Here is a 20,405-nt window from a genome sequence, read left to right as displayed (position 1 = left end):
TAAACTTCAGGAGTTGAACACAATTACATGGCCTATTTAAACTTTATTTATGACACATGCTAATAAAATTGCATTACATGGAAACCCAGTAAAAACTGTTTAGTCTTCTTTTCAACAATTTTGAAAACTAGAATTTATTTTCCTCAGAGTACAATGTGGCTGAGAAAGAAGGCGACTTCTTGCTCTTGGGCCCACCAGGGACTGATTAAATAGATGAAACTCATCCTGTAAGAATCAGAAAGATTGTGGAGGCAGCAGGGCATCACTGCCTAGAAATACATGTGACCTCACCACCACTACCGCTCAGAAACTCTGAAGGCAGGTTATTCACATTGTTACTGAAAGGCATAGAGAATGAGAGTGAAGGACAGCAAGACCCAAGGAATCTATGAATGCTGCACAGAATAGGAAGAACTCTTGCAATGTAGAAGCATCATTAAGAGAAGAATCAGAATAAACAACTATCAATTACACTGCCCTGAGCCCTGGGCTCTTGAACTCCTACAAATCCACAAGCCTGGTTATTTCCTTGGAGAAGAAAATGGAGTCATTAAGTAAGTACAAGTATGTCAATAAATGTGAAATAAATGATATTGTACTTAAAGGTCCTTTTTTAATGTTGTGGTGGTTTCAATATGATTGGCCCAGGGAGTGACTCTATTGGGAGGTATGGCTTTGGAGTAGATGTGGCCTTATTAGAAGAAGAAGTAGGGGTGGGATTTGAGACCCTCCTCCTAGCAGCCTGAAGACAGTCTTCACCAGTCTACCTTCTTTTTTTTTTTTTTTTTTTTTTTTGAAATTTTCTTTATTTACATTTTAAATGTTTTCCCCTTTCCAGGTCTACCATTCAGAAGCCACCTATCACATTCCCCGCCCCCCTGCCTCTATGAAGGTGCTCCCACACCCACCCACCCACTCCCATTGTCTTCCCACCCTGGCATTCCCCTACACTGGGGCATTGAACACCCTTAGGCCCAAGGGCCTCTCCTCCCACTGATGTCCAACAAGGCCATCCTCTGCCACATATGTGGCCAGCACCATGGGTACCTCCATGTGTATTCTTTGGTTGGTGATCCAACCTCCAGGATCCCTTGGGGATCTGGCCTGTTGACACTGTTGCTCCCCCCATGGGGCTGCAAATTCCCTCAGCTCCTTCAATCTCTTATCCAACTCATCCATTGGGGACCCAGCAGTTCAAAGGTTGGCTGTAAGCATTCACCTCTGTATTTGTCAGGCTCTGGCAGAGCCTCTCAAGAGACAGCCATATCAGGCTTCCATCAGCAAGTACTTCCCTGCATCCATAATAGCATATGGGTTTGGTGGCTGTATATGGGATGGATCCCCAAGTGGAGAAGTCTCTGGATGGCCTTTCCTTCAGTCTCTGCTCCACACTTTGTCTCCATATTCCCTCCTGTGATTTTGTTCACCCTTCTAAGAAACACTGAAGCATACACATTTTGGTCTTCCTTCTTCTTAGGCTTCATATGGTCTGTAAATTGAATCTTGGGTATTCCAAAATTTGGGCTAATACCCACTTATCAGTGAATACATACCATGTGTGCTCTTTTGTGAGTGAGTTACCTCACTCAGGAAGATATTTTCAAGTTCCATCCATTTGCCTGCAAATTTCATGAAGTCATTATTTTTAATAGCTAAGTAGTATTCCATTGTGTAAATGTATCACATTTTCTGTATCCATTCCTCTGTTGAGGGACATCTAGGTTCTTTCTAGCTTCTGGCTATTATAAATAAGGCTTCTATGAACATAGTGGAGCATGTGTCCTTATTACATGTTAGAGCATATTCTGGGTATATGCCCAGGGGTGGTATTGCTGGATCTTCAGATAGTTCTATGTTCAATTTTCTGAGGAACCTCAAGACTGATTTCCAGAGTGGTTGTACCAGCTTGCAATCATACCAGCAATGGAGGAGTGTTCCTCTTTCCAGACATCCTCACCAGCATCTGCTGTCACCTGAGTTTTTGATCTTAACCATTCTGACTAGTGTGAGGTAGAATCTCAGGGTTGTTTTGATTTGCATTTCCTGGTGACTAAGAATGTGAACATTTCTTTAGGTGCTTCTAAGTCCTTCAAGTATTCTCAATTGAAAATTCTCTGTTTAGCTCTGTTCCCCATTTTTAATAAGGTTTTTTGGTTTTCTGGAGTCTAACTTCTTGAGTTCTTTGTATATATTGTATATATACTCAAAGGATAAACAGGCTGAGAAGAAATTAGTTAGGGAAATGACACCTTTCACAATAGTCACAAACCATATAAAATATCTTGGTGTGATTCTAACCAAATAAGTGAAAGATCTGTATGACAAGAATTTTAAGTCTCTGAAGAAAGAAATTAAAGAATACCTCAGAAGATGGAAAGATCTTCCATGATCATGGATTGTCAGGATTAATATAGTAGAAAGGGCCATATTGCCAAAACCAATCTACAGATTCAATGCAATCCCCATCAAAATTCCAACTCAATTCTTTGTAGAGGTAAAAAGAGAAATTCTCATATTCATTTGGAATAACAAAAAACCCAGGATAGTGAAAACTCTTCTCAACTATAAAAGAACTTCTGGAGGAATCATCATCCCTGACCTCAAGCTGTACTACAGAGCAATAGTGATTAAAAACTGCTTGGTTCAGAGACAGGCAGATATATCAATGGAATAGAACTGAAGACCCAGAAATGAACCCACATTCCTAAAGTCACTTGATCTTTGACAAAGGAACTAAAACCATCCAGTGGAAAAAAGACAGCATTTTCAACAAATGATGCTAGTTCAAATGGTGGTCAATATGAAGAAGAATTCAAGTTGATCCATTCTTATCTCCTTGTACAAAACTCAAGTCCAAGTGGATCAAGGACCTCCACATAAAACCAGATACACTGAGTCTAATAGAAGAGAAAGTAGGGAAAGGCCTTGAACACATGGGCACAGGGGAAGTTTTCCTGAATAGAACACCAATGGCTTATGCTCTAAGAACAAGAATCAACTGTTGTGTCCGGCCAGCAGATCACAGCCTGGGTTCTAGCCTGGAAAGGCATTTTGGAAACCTGGAAGAGAAGAGGGGCTAGGTAGCAAGAGAAAGAAATGCAGCTAAGACAGGCATTCTGATCAAAGCTCAATTTTACTGTTCCAACACTCAGTTATGAAGGAAGGGGGAGGGGGCCCAATTCCCGCCAAATAAACTCGGAGTCCAGTAGCAGGGTGACCACATGTCAAAGCGGCACGTTCCGGCAGTGGGTGTGGCAGAACGATTGAGCGGGAAGCTCCACCCCTGAGCAAGCAGGTTTCAGGCTGGGGGAGGGGAGACTACATCCCCTCCCTTATTGTTAATAAAAATAAAAATAAAAATAAAGGCTGGCCTGAGGCAAAAAATTTATCTATGCTCAATAGTTCTGCCTGAATTCTTAGGGCTAAAGAAAAATCCTGTCTCTGTGGGATTCCCTAACTTTTCTTATGGTAAACCATGTCTAGATAAGACTGTCCTTTCTATCCTAGTAAACAACTAACAGAAAAGCCCTAAGCAGTAGGCTCTGACTTTATAATGCTAATTAGTGCTGAATAGGTAACTTCCTAGTTGAATTTTAATTAGGGCGTTGGAACCCTGGCGAAAGTTTGACTGAACAAATTTGAGATGCACTTTATTAAGAATAACACTGAGTTGATATTCCTCCGCATTTTTGGATGACAGGCAGGAAACAGGGAGGAGGGGTATGACTGGCTCCATAGTACAAGGCCACTTGGCTTTTTTAGGGTGGGAGGCTGTGAAGGGCTTGCCCTTCCAACAGTACGGTCTCCAACCTCTCTTCCCCCTATTAATTAAGTTTTAAAAGGCCACGCTTAACTGAGGTGATCAAATGGTTTTCTCATCCATAGATGAGTGGGCTTTTAACCTTGGCTGGGGTGGACATTGACCCGATTCCTCCCGTGGGTGCTGACATGACCCACACCTGTGGCTCTTTGTATCTTTTGGGGAGGGGAGGCAGAGCCTTAGATATTTTTGGTTTTTAGCTGTAAATAGATACCAACCTCCGTCAAACCGGGTATATAGCACAAGGAACTCAGAAATGGTCAAGCTGGACCTCCCCCTGAAGTAATTCTCTGCACCAAGCGATACCCATACTGTATTCGTATGATCACAAACCAGTATGCACAGTTCTGAGGATTGTGCAGCTCCTAAAGGAGAATTGACAACCTCAGATTTAGCAAGGCCTAGACAAGAATTATGTCATTAGTAACACCATTATTTGTGGCTGAAATAGGAGCTGGAAGTCATCCTTCTCATTCCTGTTATTCCCACAACCTGAGGAACTAAGGGGACCTTGCAGTAACAGCAAGGGTGAAAAGCCAGAGGCCAGCTAAGGGACTAAGCCCGTCTATCAAAATAAAGACAAATCTCTTTTAATATTTGAAATATCTACTTTTCTAGCCCTCTTGGTAAACCTAAATTTCAATTTAGACTGAAGGCAAAGTGCTGGAATGTCCTTGGAATAAAGATAGCATTTGCCACCTGTGTGCTCTTGGGGGCGGGGGATGCATGCCCACTGCAGTTCCACTGAAGGTGTAGATTGACCTGCTTGAAAGACAAAAATCTTAGACAGTGAAGAGTAACATCACAAAGCTTCTTTTGGGGAAGTTCAGGTACTTTATTCAGTTGCAAATTAGCAAGGCTGAAACTCAGTCTCTGGGCTGGTTTTAGAATAGTAAAAAGGCCAGAGACTCTCTGGAAGTGGGGGATGTTCTCTGAATTAACTTTGCTAGGTAATTAAGAATATAGGAATCTCTAATATTGTACTGAATATTAGACCAGTCTAAGATTGAGTTAGAATGATTGGTCACACTGAAGAAAAGAGAAAAATCATTATGACTCTATTAAATGACTAATTTTACCAAGTCAGTATATACAGTCTCTGATGAACTATTGCCATAAAGTTAAAAGGCTAGAAGCTAGTCTAAACTGGAAAAATGGCAAGCAAGGATGGATCTAAAACATGAATTTAATTTAGTTTTTTAGTCATTTCAATCAGGACACTGAGTGAACTTACCTACCAGCTCGTCACATGAATTAATATGCTTCTGCAGCGTTCTGTGGAGAGAACCTGTTTTTCCCTTTCCTAATAAGGTGGCTGTTTTAGGATCAATCTATAAGCCAATAAGTAGATCCTTTTAAGATACTATAAAGCATTTATTAAATTCTTGACATTTAAATTTAAAATTTTGAAAATAAAGGTATGATTTAAATAGTGTGCATGGGAATGCACTAAATAGTATGTACGGGGATACAATTTCTCTCTTTTTTGTCTTTTAAGAAGTTAAAGTTCTAAAATTTTACAATATCTAACCTTTTGACTTAATAACTTGTTGACAAAATATTTTAAATACTTGGCTGTAAAGGGGCAGTGACTAATTGCACTTTCAATCATTTTTCTTAAGGAGCTGTTGTAACTAGAAAGCTTGAAAAGTTATTAAGAGTCACATGTGCATAATTTATTTATTTATTAACTAGAAATATGCATAAGCAATTGTAAATTTGAGAATTAATAGTATCTGAAAGATGAACAATTTTAAGCAATTGTGAGCTCAGAGATAAGGCATTGACTATTAATATACAAATTAAGGTTTGATTGTTTAGCATTTTAAAACAACATCTACAGCACACAACTAGATTATTTGTGCTGGAACAGGGGAAACTGTGTGTCTTAAGACTCCGCCCCACAGCAGCTAGTTGGGCCCATGTGGGCCAACGATCGGCTGGGAGGATGAGAAAAATGACTTTACAATAATGTTTTTTTCTGGCCAAAAAATTGTCTTGGGCACAACTAATATTTGATTACCAATGAACATAATTAATAACAATTATAAAAGCTTTCTTTATTTTTTGTAAAACATTTTGTATTAAACTAAAACCCTAAGTAATAAAAGTATATTGTCTCTGAATCCTTTGGGTGAGAGCAAGGATTTAAGGTAAACTTCCTTTGAGAAGCATTAGTTAATAAAATACTTTTCACTTAGGAGACAATATACACTGAAAGATTAAAACTCTTGGCTTCTTGTATAGAAGCAGAAACAATAAAAATTTTTTCTTACATAATGTAAAGTTACATTAGCCATACCTAGAGGCAAAATTTTCTAGTGATTACAGTTCACTAGAAGCAAAACTCTTTGAATTTAAGCATTATTCTAAACATCTGAATAGATCTGCAACACTGTTAAAAAGAAATTTTCTTGAACACGGAAAAACTTTCTCAGGCACTGTTTGCAAAACACAAGAAGGCCACAAGCCGCTCTGGGGCTGCCCAGAGCCCTGCATTGACTCAAACGTAAAATACTTTTTAATCTGAGCATCTTGGCCCTCCTGTAATAAGGACCGATTCTAGAGGAACAATCCAACTGTCTATGTCTCTAATTTTTGATACTCTTTCTTAAGATGACTTACAGTTAAAACGTTCTTCACAACTTTAGTTCTTCACAACTGGTCCCTTGATGACAATTGGCTGGAATGGAGTCTGTAAGCCAGCCCCAATTAAATGTTGTCCCTTATAAGTGTTGCCTTTGTCATGGTGTCTCTTCTCAGCAATGAAAACCCTAAGATAGAAGTGTTACTTCCTTTTCTTGCTCCTCCTGCTCTCTCCTGTGCCCTCTCATCTGGGTAAGGAGAGTATTAAGATGCGAGGCAAGAGACCAAGAAAGAAAAAAACCCAGTCTTCATTGAGGCATGGGAAGGGTGATTCTATGCTAATGCCAAGGGCAAACACATTACCAGTGACAGAGCTCATTTCCTATGCATTTACCCATCTGTCTTCTGCTTCTCTGAGACTACTTTTCTAAGGATCACCTATGACCAGAAAATATTCATATTGATAAGCTCCTTTCTATAACACTTGGTCTTCTCTGATATGATTACTACAAACATCATGTTCTGGTAACTCTTGATTTGAGTGATACTAGGTAGGTCTTCACTGATGGTTAAACTCACCTCCCCCATTTCCTCTGACAGTTTGCACTGTTCCAGGTCTCTTCTATGCTCCTCTGGGTATGCATTCCCCAAAAATCATTTTTATCTCTTTGGCAATCACACTGACACTCCTCCAACAAATTTGTCATCAGCTCTCTCCTTATAATTACATTAAATGTTATAAAATTTGTTAGCATTCTGTCTGAGCTCCACCCCGGCTACCTGGCAATAGCCAGGTATGCCTGATTCATTATAAAAGGAGCTGTTTGCCCCCTCCCTCCCCCCTCTCTCTTGCTCTCTGTTGCTCTTCCTCTTGCCTTCCTGCTCCCTCCTTCTCCCTATTCCCCTTCCCCCACTCTATCCATGTGCTCATGCCTGGCAGCTTATTATTATTTTTATTATTATCCTTCTTCTCCCCCCCCCTGCACCTTTGTCTCTACCATCCTCTTAACTCCCCTCCCCATGCCCTGAATGAACTCTATTCTACACTAATAGGTCATGTGGCTGGTACCTCAGGGAGAAGGGATGCTTCAGCATGGCATGGGCCCCCCAAAGCACCTCCTTCCCCCATACTTCACCACACCTGCTCCAAACATACCCCCTCCCTTTATCTTTTTATAAACACATCAAAATATACATAAGCTTTCCTTTAGTATGTGCAGCAGTCTGTTGATAATAAAAAGAGGAAATTAACATACTCGAGACAATGAAGTGACCTATCTACCAGGACCTAGAAAAGGTAGATAAAGCAAAACTGAAAGGGCTGGCATCAGCACAAGACACTCAAGACCTAGTTCTCAGCACAAAGGATATTTATTTGCCACATAGGAATAGAGAGCAGGGAATAAGAGACAAAGGTGGGAGATTGAGGAAGAGGGAGAGGGAGAAAAGAAACATGGGATGTGGGAGGGATATTTTTCTTCCTGCAGTTCAAAAGACTGCCTCAGGATAGAGAGGAGACAGACTTGGCCCACAGGCAAATGGCAGCCTACAAAGAGAAAAAAAAAATCTGTGACCAGGATGTCCTTGGTGTGTTTAAATTGGGCATGTTAATTAGGTGAGCCAAAGGGGGCCTTTTGATTGCTGGACTTCAACTTTGATATCTAGGGAGTGGGAATCTCAGAGGGAAGAAGTGGCCAAATAAAAGAATAGAACTTGAAGGCTGGCTTTAGGAATGTAATCTAACATTTTACCAAGGCAGAAGGAATAGGAGAAGGGCAAGGCCTGCCAGAGACTTGTTTGCCATGTTCAGACCTGCTGGAGCCCTTCAGAAACACTGGAACCTAGCACTTAATGTCCAGGGCATTTTACACCACACCATAAATGTCTCCAAGTGATTACAAAATAAACAGCCTAATTTCTAACCTTCTTTATTAAGCAAGTAATACATCCCATGTATTAGCAAACTGTACATGGATGTTCCCAAGTGCTATGTAGCCATTTTCTCTAGTTTAAAACTTTTCCTTCTTGGAGGGACACTTTCATATGACATGGGATGTGAGAGAGAGGTGAATCAACAGGATTTCTCAGGATGTTTACCAGGAAGTGAAATAACAGGGTATTTTAAGAGGAGATGAAATACTCCATCCTTCAGGGAAGCTCCTTATGTCAGGAAGCAATCAATTCAAAATAGCATCAGGAAGTCTCTGAAACTGACCAGATCTACAGTGTTTCTCCTTCAAGAATATCAAGTTAGTAAAGACTGTTGAGAGTGATTCAGATCAGCTGGTCTTTTCTAAAGAACCTGAGCATCCTGGAAGAAGCAGAGATCAGCTAAGTAGCAGGAAAAAGGCAGAAACAAGCCATGCTGCCTTATAGAGGATCAGGACTACTGAGCTGTAGTCTCCCCTCCCCCAGCAGGAAAGCACACCCTCCAACCTGCTGAGCTACTTGCAGATTGTGCGGTGTGATCCTGGTTTCCAGGCTTTATGAGCTATCACTCATACTTTGGTGGGTTTTTGTTATCTGTTTTGCAATCATTTCTGCTCCATTAATAACCACTCACCCACATTCCTATATGCATCCTCAATAAAAGTCAATGCTTCACCAAGTTAGAGTTTGGTGGTATTGAAAAAACCCCCATATCTGTGGAGACTTTCACTCAAGTCCTGGGATGAGCCAACGCCCCAATAACTTGAGAGAAACTGTTCTTGATGCAATATCACATGAGGTTTATTCGGGTATCAGCATGCTGAGGCCGAACTCGTAACCAAACAGGGGCAGAGGAGATCGACCCCCAGCAGTTGCAGTCGAGGGTTTTTAAAGAATAAACTGCAAAGTGAGGGGAGGATAAGACCACAAAGAATGGGGAAGCTGAGTAAACATAAGAATGGGGATGGTGAATTACAGCTCACCACGGAAAGGTTACAGGCTATCTTTGGCAAACATTCTTGGTCCCTTACACTATAGGTCAGATGCCTGGGTGGGTCACCCAGTGGTCATCATTCTCTCAGGCTGAAGGTGAAAGAACAAAGAACGCCATGCTGGGCTTCGTTTCTAGGGGTCTAAGAAACACATTGAGTTGGGGTCTCACAGTATCTGTATTTTTGAACTGTCATCATTCCATATTTGAGGCCATCCATTCCATATCTGGGATTGAACCAACCTGTGGGTGAGAACACATTCCGCAGGACTGACTGTTGCCCACCTTCAGACAAGGGAAGTCCTTGTCACCTCATTCCCTAAAGACCAATCAGTTTAAAGGGTACTCTGTTCTGCCAATCATTGTGCCTAGGTGCTGATGCTCTATTCTGACCTTGGAAACTATATAAAAACATGCCTCTCCTTCGGGTCTGAGGCAACCCAGAGCACTGAAAAAATAAATTCCTCTTGCTTTTTGCATGGATCTTAGCTCCTCGTGGGGTCTCCAGTAAGCTAAGGCTTCCCAGAGTTTTACAGGATGCAGGACTAGTGTCACACAACACCACGGCTATCCTTACTCCTTAAATGCTTCTCCCTCAACCTCTATTTGTTATATCATGGTCACTATATTCATGATTATATGGACTGGAAATATCAGAGCTGTCTTTCACTTCTCAGTTCATTTATGGAAATGTATTTCTCAGTGTCTCCTGTGACTCCTACCCAATCCTTCAGTTCACAACAGCAATGCCCTTCTGTGCACCCTTCCCCCATCCTTGAGTTACCTAAACAAATATCTGACCCTGGAGTCTGGCCTCCCAGCATTTACATCTTCCTGCCAGAGACCTGCGCAACTGCCCACCCACTGAGCTGCTGAAGAACTTACTTTGCAACTCAATACAGCTGAAACAAGCAACAGAACCAATCTGAAACAAAGGGGTGGGTCCTTGGGTTTTCCCATATATATTCAGAGCAGAACATTAAAATTTGAGCCATGATCAGAGAAACTTTGTCTTGACTTCTTATTTCTCGCCCACCCACCTTAATTCTATTCCTATCTCTCCTTCCAGGTAAACCCCATTCTCCATGGCCACTGGACAGCTACACTTCTGATTCTTTATATTCTCTTCTCAAGAATACAACATCATTATTAATATCAGTAGCATATCTACCTCAGGTCTGTACCCCAATTTTCTGCTATCAATGGTTCTTTGTCATTCTTGGAATGAAATTCAGATGTTTATATTCCCATTGTGTTCGGTTTGAGTGCACACAGAGTTGAGTTGATGAATTTTCCCACTTACTGAATTTGTTCTAAACCAAACCATCAAAGATGGACCCTTTGAGACTTTTGAGTTCTGACTGAATCATGAGAGCTTTGCCTTCATGAATGATTTCATCCATTTGTGGCTTCAAAGATTATCACAAGGATGTAATTTTTACAAAAACAAGATTTCTTTCACCAGCTTGCCAGATATCACAATTTTGATACCTCCTGCCATGTCTTGACCCAGCAGGAAACCCTCCCTAGACACTGATCTGTAGCCAATATCATACTCTTAGACTTACAGAACTATAAGCTAAATAAATATCTTACCTCACATGAATTACTTGTCTGTACTATTCATTTGCAATAATGGAAAATAGACTGAGATAGTATGCAAAGATATTTCCTAAACTAAATCAAATATGTCAGGAATGAATTAATCTCATCTCTCTGTTTCCCAGTCAAGAGATGAAAACTGCTTCCTTTGAAACCTCCAGTCCTGCTGGATAGCATTCATTTGGATAATTGTCTTAAACTATTTCTCTCCCTATTCTTAGAGATCTATATGTACAAAGTTACATTCATTGTCCAAAAACAGTAAGTCAAAAATTTGTAGGCATCCATTGTTGTACTCCAGCCACATCGATGCAATATATGCCAACCAAATTATTATTAAAAAAATATAAAATTGGCAAGATATTCATTTTCATGAAAAAACATCATAAATATTGAAAATGCATTTTAGTTTGTTTTCGATACAGTACATAAAATAAATAATTTCTTCTTTGCATAATAGCTAAAATGCAGCTCAACAAAGCTTTTAAATTCAGATATTTATAAGTAAAGCAAGAAAAATAATTTTTTAAAGATTCTCTGACCATATGCATTCTAGTGCTTATAATATACAATGTGATAAGGACTCACATATTTCCCTGAGTGAGATGTTTCATTGAGAGAATATTAACAAGACATGTCTATTGAGAAGTAAGTAACTGAGGAGGAATTCGAACACAAATCCAAAATAAAGCCACCATTTATTTTGTGCTATAACCCAAAATATTGGTCTTGAAAAATAGCCAAATGTTGCCATGCTATGTCCTGTCTATGGTAACTCATTTAGCACAGCAGACAGATAGAAAAAAGTAAAGACCACAATTTCATGCTAATACTTTTCTCTTTAACAACACAGATATGTTATTTCCTAGCCAATGACTCAGTGGGTAGTGGAGAGAGGCATCTTATATGATCACAATAAAAGGTATCAATGAAAGAAAATAATACGCTTCAATATACAACATAACATATGTAATACACACACAAACAGAGAGAGAAAAAGAGAGAGAAAAAGAGACAGACAGACAGACAGACAGACAGACAGAGAGACAGAGAACTCCTTCAGTATTCCCACAAATTCCTGAAGTCATCTCTACTCATTTCTGACCTTGTACAGGAAGGCTACTCTCTAGGAATTGATGTTTCCTGTCACTTTTCTGAGCAGGTTCCATTGGTCCAAAATTACCATTCAGCATTTCAAGCTATTCAGGGTCTTCTGCACTGCAGGGCAGGCTAAGGAGTAACTTGGCCCTGACCTACTTCACCCCACTTGCTTGGACTGTTCAGGGAAAAACGATACATATGAGCATGACCTCCATCCAGTACTGAGGTAATAGTTCAGTTAGTGGAAGCCCTAGGTGCTAACTGGAACACTGCATGAAACCAAGAATAACAAACCATACCTGTAATCCTAGCACTTGAGAGGCAAAGACAGGAGAATCAAGAGAAAGGATTTCTATTCCTAGCTACATCTCCAATTTGCCAGTTGTCTATATCTGTGTGTCTGGCTCATGTTCCTCATATGTAAAACTAGAAGCACACTTGTTCCACAATGTTAGTTAGGTAGGAAGAATCCAACAAGATAAAATTCAATAAAGCATTTTGAGAAGACCAGTGTGCTGAACCCTCACCTCTCTCTCAGGATCTTTCCGCCTCAAGCCACCTTTATTGGTAGCTATTGTTCTGAACTTTAACCAGGAGAATAAAAATTGCAACACAAGGATATTCATAACAGCAGATAATAAAAATCGGTCATTAAATTTCAATTTCCTCCTTCTAGGCATAGTGTTTTCCTAGAGGACCGGGAAAGCAACTTAATTCCTCTGCCACTGAAGTCTCTCACATAGAAAAAAAAGCTCAGGGTTTAGGTCAGAGTCCGCGACAAATAGGATAGGAAGCAATTCAAAGGGAAAAAAAAATGCTCTGAAGATCAATTACCCAAAGAGATAACAGAAGAGTGCTGAAAGTTCGTGAAGCTACAAAATTAGACTTTGGGGCATGCAAAAAAAAAGAACATAAAGGAATTATAAAGGAGAAGATCGCGGCTGAGAAATTACAGAAGAGCTTCCTCAGCTTCAGCACTGAGTTTGGGGAAGCAGCGGATGCTAATAAAGGTCATACACTGTTCCTTCTCAGCCTCAGCTTATGCACCCCTTCTCCAGCTACCTTACACCCCAGAGCCCCAGCCCGCACACCTTCTCTCTATCCTTAGTGCTTTCCAAGAGTTAACACGTCTGCCCAGAACTCCTTTCTTTGTGTAAATGGAAAGGTCCAAGGATGAACTGCATATTTGAACCAGTTGCACCCAATTTTGCATCCTAGGAAATAATGGTTGCCATTTTCTAACAAGAGGTTCTAGATACTCCAGAGAGAGTGAAACCAGCCACGAGTCATTAGTGCAGTGTGGGCAACCAGGCATACATGAGCCATAGAGTTACTGAGGAAGCGGGTTATTGCTGTAGTGCTATCAGGTAATGCTTCTTTGCCTCCATTTCCCCACATGTGCATTTATGTTCCTTTCCTGAGCTATGACCAGACCAACCTCTGCAGAACCAGAGCCATCTGGTTTACTTCAAATTCTGTAAATCATGCCGACATCTTTAATCCTATCAATCAGGAGGCAGAATATCAGGAGTTCAGGACCACTTTTGGTGGGTTACATGAGACCCTGTCTTCAGAAAATAAAAGGAAAAAAAAGGAGATCGGAGAGAGAAGGAAAGAAATAAGAAAGAGTTCCTATTTGTAAAACAAACAAACCAAAATTGGTATACCAGGCACAACTGAACTTGGCAGTTCTAATCTAACTTTGTCATCATCTTGGTCGTCATCTTGACCCCTGCATGCCCACCAGTCTAATTACCATCTTGTAATAATTCCATAGCAAATTTTCCTCCTATAAGAACCATGACAGTTATAAATTCTTTCATAGTTCCTAAAGCTGGAAAAACACAGTCACATAGGAAAAGGATTCCTGGACAGTAAGCGTCATCGTCTTCTGGGAGAAGTCATAAATATGCATCCTACTTATTAATAGTTTCAGTTCTCCTCTATCATCTTATTTCTTTCACGTGGTTGGCATGGGGAGGAGGTGTAATCTGGGAACGTGACTTCTGAAGCCCACCGTTCACACACATGAACACACACACAAACACATACACACATACACACAGCACCCTTCACTGGCAACTGAATAAAGCATTAGCTCTTTGTTTCCCTTCTCTCTACTGTGGTTAAATAGGTCTGCTTCTGGCAGTGTCAATAAACTGAGATTTGGCTCAGAAAAACTTGAGCAACACGGATATGTCAGCTATTTGAAGTGATTTAATTTTTCACTTGTGAAGATAAGTCCGAGACATTTTGCATGCCCAGAAGAAATGGAGGAGCCACCAGAGGAGCACTGTGCTGTTAGCATGTGTGGGGGACAGGACAAGTTTCTGCCGTAGAACACTTGGTTTTCTTCACACCACTTGGATGGGGGTTGACATTTACTGCTTTGTCTATGGAAGGACAGACCATAGACATGAATCACTTCTGCAGTTTTCATGGTAGGGATTTAAATTTTTCCTGTGGTCAAGTATATTATCATGGATACCATGGAACCTGAACCACCTTGAAACGCAATATCAGGAAGATACCTTCCTGATAAGAGGAGGCCACTGAAGTGGGTGAATCTAGGTTTTGTAATATTTGACATAGAGACAATGCCTTCTTTCACACATTTAGAATTATGTAGGCTGAAGAGATGGCCCAGCTTATAACGATCCTTGTTGCAAACTCTGACAACCTGAGTTCCATCCCTCACGCTTACATGATGAAAGGAGAGAACCAACTCCCACAAATTGCCCTCTGATCTCCTCACATATATATCATAGTATGCACACATAAACACACACAGAGAAGTGTAGTTTAAAATTTTTAGGAATTTGAGGTGCTTTTACCTGGGGGAGGAGGGCACTGTTTTGAGAATGAGAAAAGAGTGCAAATTACAAATTAAAAAACAAAAAACAAAAACAAAAAAACAGTGGCCACTCTTTTGGTTTGGTTTTGTTGGTAAGGTGCTGGAATCAAACACAAGTCCTTGTACAAGCATTCTGCTGCTGAGCTGTGTCTGGTGCTTAGAGTTTGAGACAAGTCCTCTCTATGTAGCTCAGGTTGACCTTGAACTCACGGTGTACTGTAGGCTGGCCTCTCACTACACATCCTCCTGCCTTCCCCTGTCCCCCAAGTGCTGGGATTACAGACCTGTGCCACCACCACAACCAGTTTAGCAACCTATTTTTGATACTGCTTTGTATGACAATAGTGCCAGAAAGAAAAAAAAATCTGAAAGATAATTTAGTCTTTCCTCAGGCATAATTAAATAAAATTTAATTTATTTTTTATATAAGCTGTTTTGCCTGTTTACCATGTGTGTGCTTGATACCTGCAGAGGCCAGAAGAGTACACTGATTCCCCTGGAACTGGAGATTCAGGTGGTTGTGACCATCCATGTAGATGCTGGAACTGAACCCAGGCCCTCGGGAAGAGCAGCCAGTACTCTTAGCCACTGGGCAATCTCTCCAGCACTTTATTTTATTTTAACTTTTAGGAAGTTTCTGCTTTAAGTATTATTTATAATTCAATGATATGTAAAATTTAGGATTACTATCAAATTTCAAAGACCGGCAGTTTCTATGTTGTATCTTCTGAGCCTCCTGAGTTTCAGGCCTTGTTTCTTCTCCATTGCCTCAAAGACTCCTGAAGTCAGATGGCATGAAGACACTTCCCATCAATAAAACCTCTCTCTCTGTACTCCTCTACCTCAGTGAATAGTGGGAATCTCTTTGGAAGCTATGTCATTCACATTTGGGTGGCTGACTGTTTGCCATTGAGACACACATCTATCTTACCAAGTATTAAATATATCCCCAAATCAACTCCTAGTTTGCCAAAACTCTCACTTAGATTCCTGACAGCTGATATTAAACAAAGATGTATTGTGGAAGGAGAAATCAAGAAGGAAAGGGCTTCAGTTGTTAACTGGTTGTATTAAAATAAGCTTACCCTTATACAATTCACAAACGCAAGTGGCTATGAGCACACTAAGACTTTCTGGTCCCTTGGTGGGGACAATTTCAAGGGAAGGACCCTGGAGCCAGCCTGTCATTGGCTTCCAGGCGAATCTGCTTTCCTGTGTGGATTGGGAAACTGGAACAGAAACTGAGGAGGAGTCCAAAGAAGTCAGCTGGAGAATGCAAAACACACACCAAGGAATTGTCAGTGCCTAAGGTCCATCACCTTCCAAAGATTCCGCCACAGTACATTAAAATGCATTTGGATGCCTGCTACACATAGGGAGTTAACAGACAAGAAATACAGCACTCTCAAAATGAAAGCATGCCTGTTCCTCCCTGCCCCTCCTCTCTTCTCAGTCTCAAAGCAAACAGCAGAGTGAACAGAGGAGGCAAACGCAAACAATGTGGGGGGTGGGAGTGGGGTTAGAACAAGCTGCACTGAATCCAGGATGAAGCAAATGATGGACCTGACCGGTAGGCTTGACCCACCCTGTGCCTCCTTCACAGCCAGGTCAGGTCTTAGCTATGCTGAAGACATTGTTCCTCAACAAAGAAACTGGAATTTTGTCTCACAGAATATTAGACTTTCTAATGAGTTTCTGATTACTTGGAACTGAATGTGACAAAAAGCTACGAAGTCTTCCCAATTTACAGAGAGGACAGGCTTAGAGGACCGTGGTGACATCAAGCTACTTCCTGACATTCCTTAATGAGCACTTCCCGCTCAGTGAACTGGCAGTATTTAAAGAGAGAAACAGCTGCTCTTGTTACCCAGAGATGAAGCCAAACTCTTCACACTGGCTCCAGAGCAGGCACAACTTATTCTCTACCATCAACTCCGGGGGAACAGCCATGGTCATGTTCCTTCTCAGGGCTTTATGGTGGTCTGTGCCTGGGTCCCTTGTATGACTCCACCACGTGCTTTCATTCTCTTACCACCTTAAATTCCACAGTCCTAGGCAATCAGTACTTGTTCTTCTTACATTCATTCTTCCGCAAAGGTACTGGAGTGCCAAAGACACTGCAGTATATTTAACTTGCTTCCAATTCCATTCCCCTCACTCGGTTGTAATCTTCTCAGTCAGGAGCATGAGGTAGTCAACCTTGTACAGCCATAGTTTTAGCACAAAGCCTGAAACACATAGATGCTCTGATAAATATCAATTATAAAAATTGATGTCATCTTTTTCCCCTTTTCTCACATAAAGGAATCCCCCAAAAATGAGGCTGCCAGGGGGACTCCTGTCACGTAGTGAGTGCAGTCACCCACGTATTGCTTCTCAAGGATTCTTAAGTTATCCATCCACAAAGTTGTCACACTCCAAGGTGAAACCTGAAATAAACTCTATTTGTGATCATCCTATGAAGGCTTTTCAGTTCAGACATATTCTCAGTTAGACATAGATCTTAGATTTTTAGAAATGGGGAACACTAAATCTCTGGCTATCTTACAAAAGATTCCTCTGATTTCTTAGATACAAATATTTGAGACTCCCACACAGAAATAACCTCAATAATATTAGAAATATCAGCTAAATATGACTTTCTCCAGAGAAATCTCTGTAATGTGAGCACCCTCACATTCCTCTTGAATGTGCAGCCAACTGCTCAGGAAAGCTGAGTCTCCATTTCAGCCAACTGCAGTCCAGCTTAGTGTTAACTGAACTGTCATCATCAGCCAAACTTAAGGTGAATGCTGTATGACCTGTTGAGGTGCAGTTTTAAGTGGTTAGAAAAAGTCTTCCAGATTGACTGGCCCGTTCACTCATTCTCTTTCTTTCTCCTCCATTCCCCTTCATCATCATCACCACCACCACCCCCTCCTCCTCCCTTTCTCTCCCTGTTTCTTCCCTCCTCCCCATCCGTCTGTCTCCTGAGAATGTGAACACATTTTTGAGCATAAGAAACCCTCTACCTTAATCAAGTTTTGGAACAAACCTAGTTATATGCCAGACAGATTTGTTATTTCTCTTATGAGTTTACCTAAAGGTGAGGGAAATTTCATGAGCCATATATTATAAATGCATGCTGGACCAGAGAGGCATTACAGAACCACTTGTTTGAGTGTTGGGAAGTTCTAAACCCATCCCAGAACCTTGGTTTTCATCCGAGTTAGTATTCTATCAAGTTTAAACTACATGGTAATGAAGTCAGTAAAGTTTTGCTGAGAATCTTTGATGGTTGCAATACAGGGGGAAAAACATATATTCATCCTCAGAAGCAGTGTCAGAATTTTTCAAAACCAATCTAGATGTCCTTCCTTGGTTTCTATACCATTCAATCACACACAGCTTTACTGAGACACCTCATATGATACTACACTATAATAAGCCTGGGTTTTCTTTCCTTTCTCCCTCTCTTGACTCTGAGGTACTTAAGGTCAAGATTTGCATCTATCCAACCCTGTGTGTCCAAAAATCCAGCAAAGTTCCAGGTATAGTAAGGGATTCATAGATGTGTGTTGAATTCAGGAGAAAAGAACAAAGACATGTGATAGGCAATCAAAATAAATAGGTTCCTATTCAATTCTTAAGGCCAGCTTCTCCTAAATCCTTTCTGTTTAGTCTGTATCCTCAAAGAGATGTAAGGCTCTTGATATTTTGGAAATGACTGGCTTAAAGAACCTCACTTAGACCAATTGACTCTCTTTTGCAACTAAAATGAGAAACCACAAGAGCTCTACCACAGGGCACTAAAATGAGAGGCTCACCGCATCTGGCAACCCTTGAAGCACAAGTGGATAATGGGATTAATTCATGTTCGTGTCAGTGTGCAGGACAAGTTGTTTTAAAAGGTATTGTGGTAAAGGCTCAGAGAGCTGGATAAAGGATAGGATCGGAAAAACACTGGGGGAAGGTGTTCATCAAAAGTGATGTGTTGGAGGAAAACTTCAAGAGTGTAACTGACTACCTAGGACCACAAGATGAAGAAAATCTATAGAGAGTCTATAAGAGAACTTAAACCTTTGCAACATAAACTTGGGCTAAGAACTTTGTCACCAAAAGGAAGGGGGAAGCTGAAAAGAGAAGTTTCTGGGAGCCTTACCCCTCATTCAATTACCCTCACCCAGTCAGCCTGCTTCCAGGGTCTTGAAGCTAGGCGCTAAATTCCTTGCCTTCATGAACTTTGGGGATCAGTGCTTCTCTGCACAAACACTGTTAACGCACATCTCATCCCACATCTTCTGAATTACAACTGTCCCTCCCTAAGCACAACTGCAGTATACATGCATGTGTGTACATGCACACACATATATTACCTCCGATCTGTTCCCATGCAGGGAGACACCTGTAAATCCTGCATTTTATCTCATAGCTTGTGTTCATACACATTGTTCAAATTGAAGCACTTTTGAAGAGGTGCTCATTTTTTATTTTATTGTATGTGCACATGTACGCATGACATACATGAGTATGGGTTTATATGTGTCACAGAGTACATGTGCAGGTCATAGGATAACCTGGCTCTCTTCTTAATCCTTTATGAGGACCTCAAGATTGAACTCTGGCTGTCATGTTTCATGCTAAGAATTTTCACAAACTGAATCGTCTGACAAGCCCCAAGCAATTTTTTTTAATGTGAAAGTGGATGCTACTTGCAATTTCACTAAAATTTTAGTAAATTATATTCTTCCTAGGCAAAACCAGAAGTATGCTCCCAAATTCATAGTACCAAAACAACATAACTAAATGAAGGTACATGCCATCAAGAGAAAAACATTGTATCAAGTATGAGGTGAAATATGATTTCCTTAAGATCTTAATCCCCATGACCTATTACATCATAATGTAACCCAATCCTCTCTAAGAAACTACCTTCCTATTGTGGCTCCATAGTAACACTGACAATTAGATAAATCTACAGCAATATTATCCAGAGAAAGAAGTTCTTCTCGTCTTTCTGACACTTCTGAGAGTTGTCCCCAGCCTTGGGCTGCCTTTCCTATCCCTCTCTAATGAGCTCGCACAGATCCTGAAGGCTCTCTCAAACACATGCCCATGTAAGATTTTTTCCCTGGTGAGCAAAGCAGGGAGGCCAAATTTGCCTCGATATCCACTTTTTTGAAAGATTGTGCTTAGAATAAAACCCAAGACTATGTAAACCAAATTGTGGAGGTAGCAGTTAAATTAAATTTAAGAACTAGCCAATATAAAAATCGAAGTAAAGAAAAGTTGTTTATATATTTTTTCAGTCTTTAAATATTAATCTATTAGTTGGAGGGATTTATCATTTTAAAGGCATATTTTGTATGTTCCTACTTTTTAAAAGTGTTAGGCAACTTACACTAAATTATGAGCACATATTCATAAACTGAAATCAATTTAACTGTCAAAAAATACAGGAAAAGAACTTACTCTTTTGATTCTAGCTTAAGAGACCTACCTGAGGTAGTGGGTGGAGTTACTTTGTCCTATCAGAAAATGGA

This window comes from Mus musculus, chromosome 4, assembly GCF_000001635.26.
Source record: "Mus musculus strain C57BL/6J chromosome 4, GRCm38.p6 C57BL/6J".
Taxonomy (NCBI): domain Eukaryota; kingdom Metazoa; phylum Chordata; class Mammalia; order Rodentia; family Muridae; genus Mus; species Mus musculus.
Note: the sequence above shows the minus strand (reverse complement) of the source record.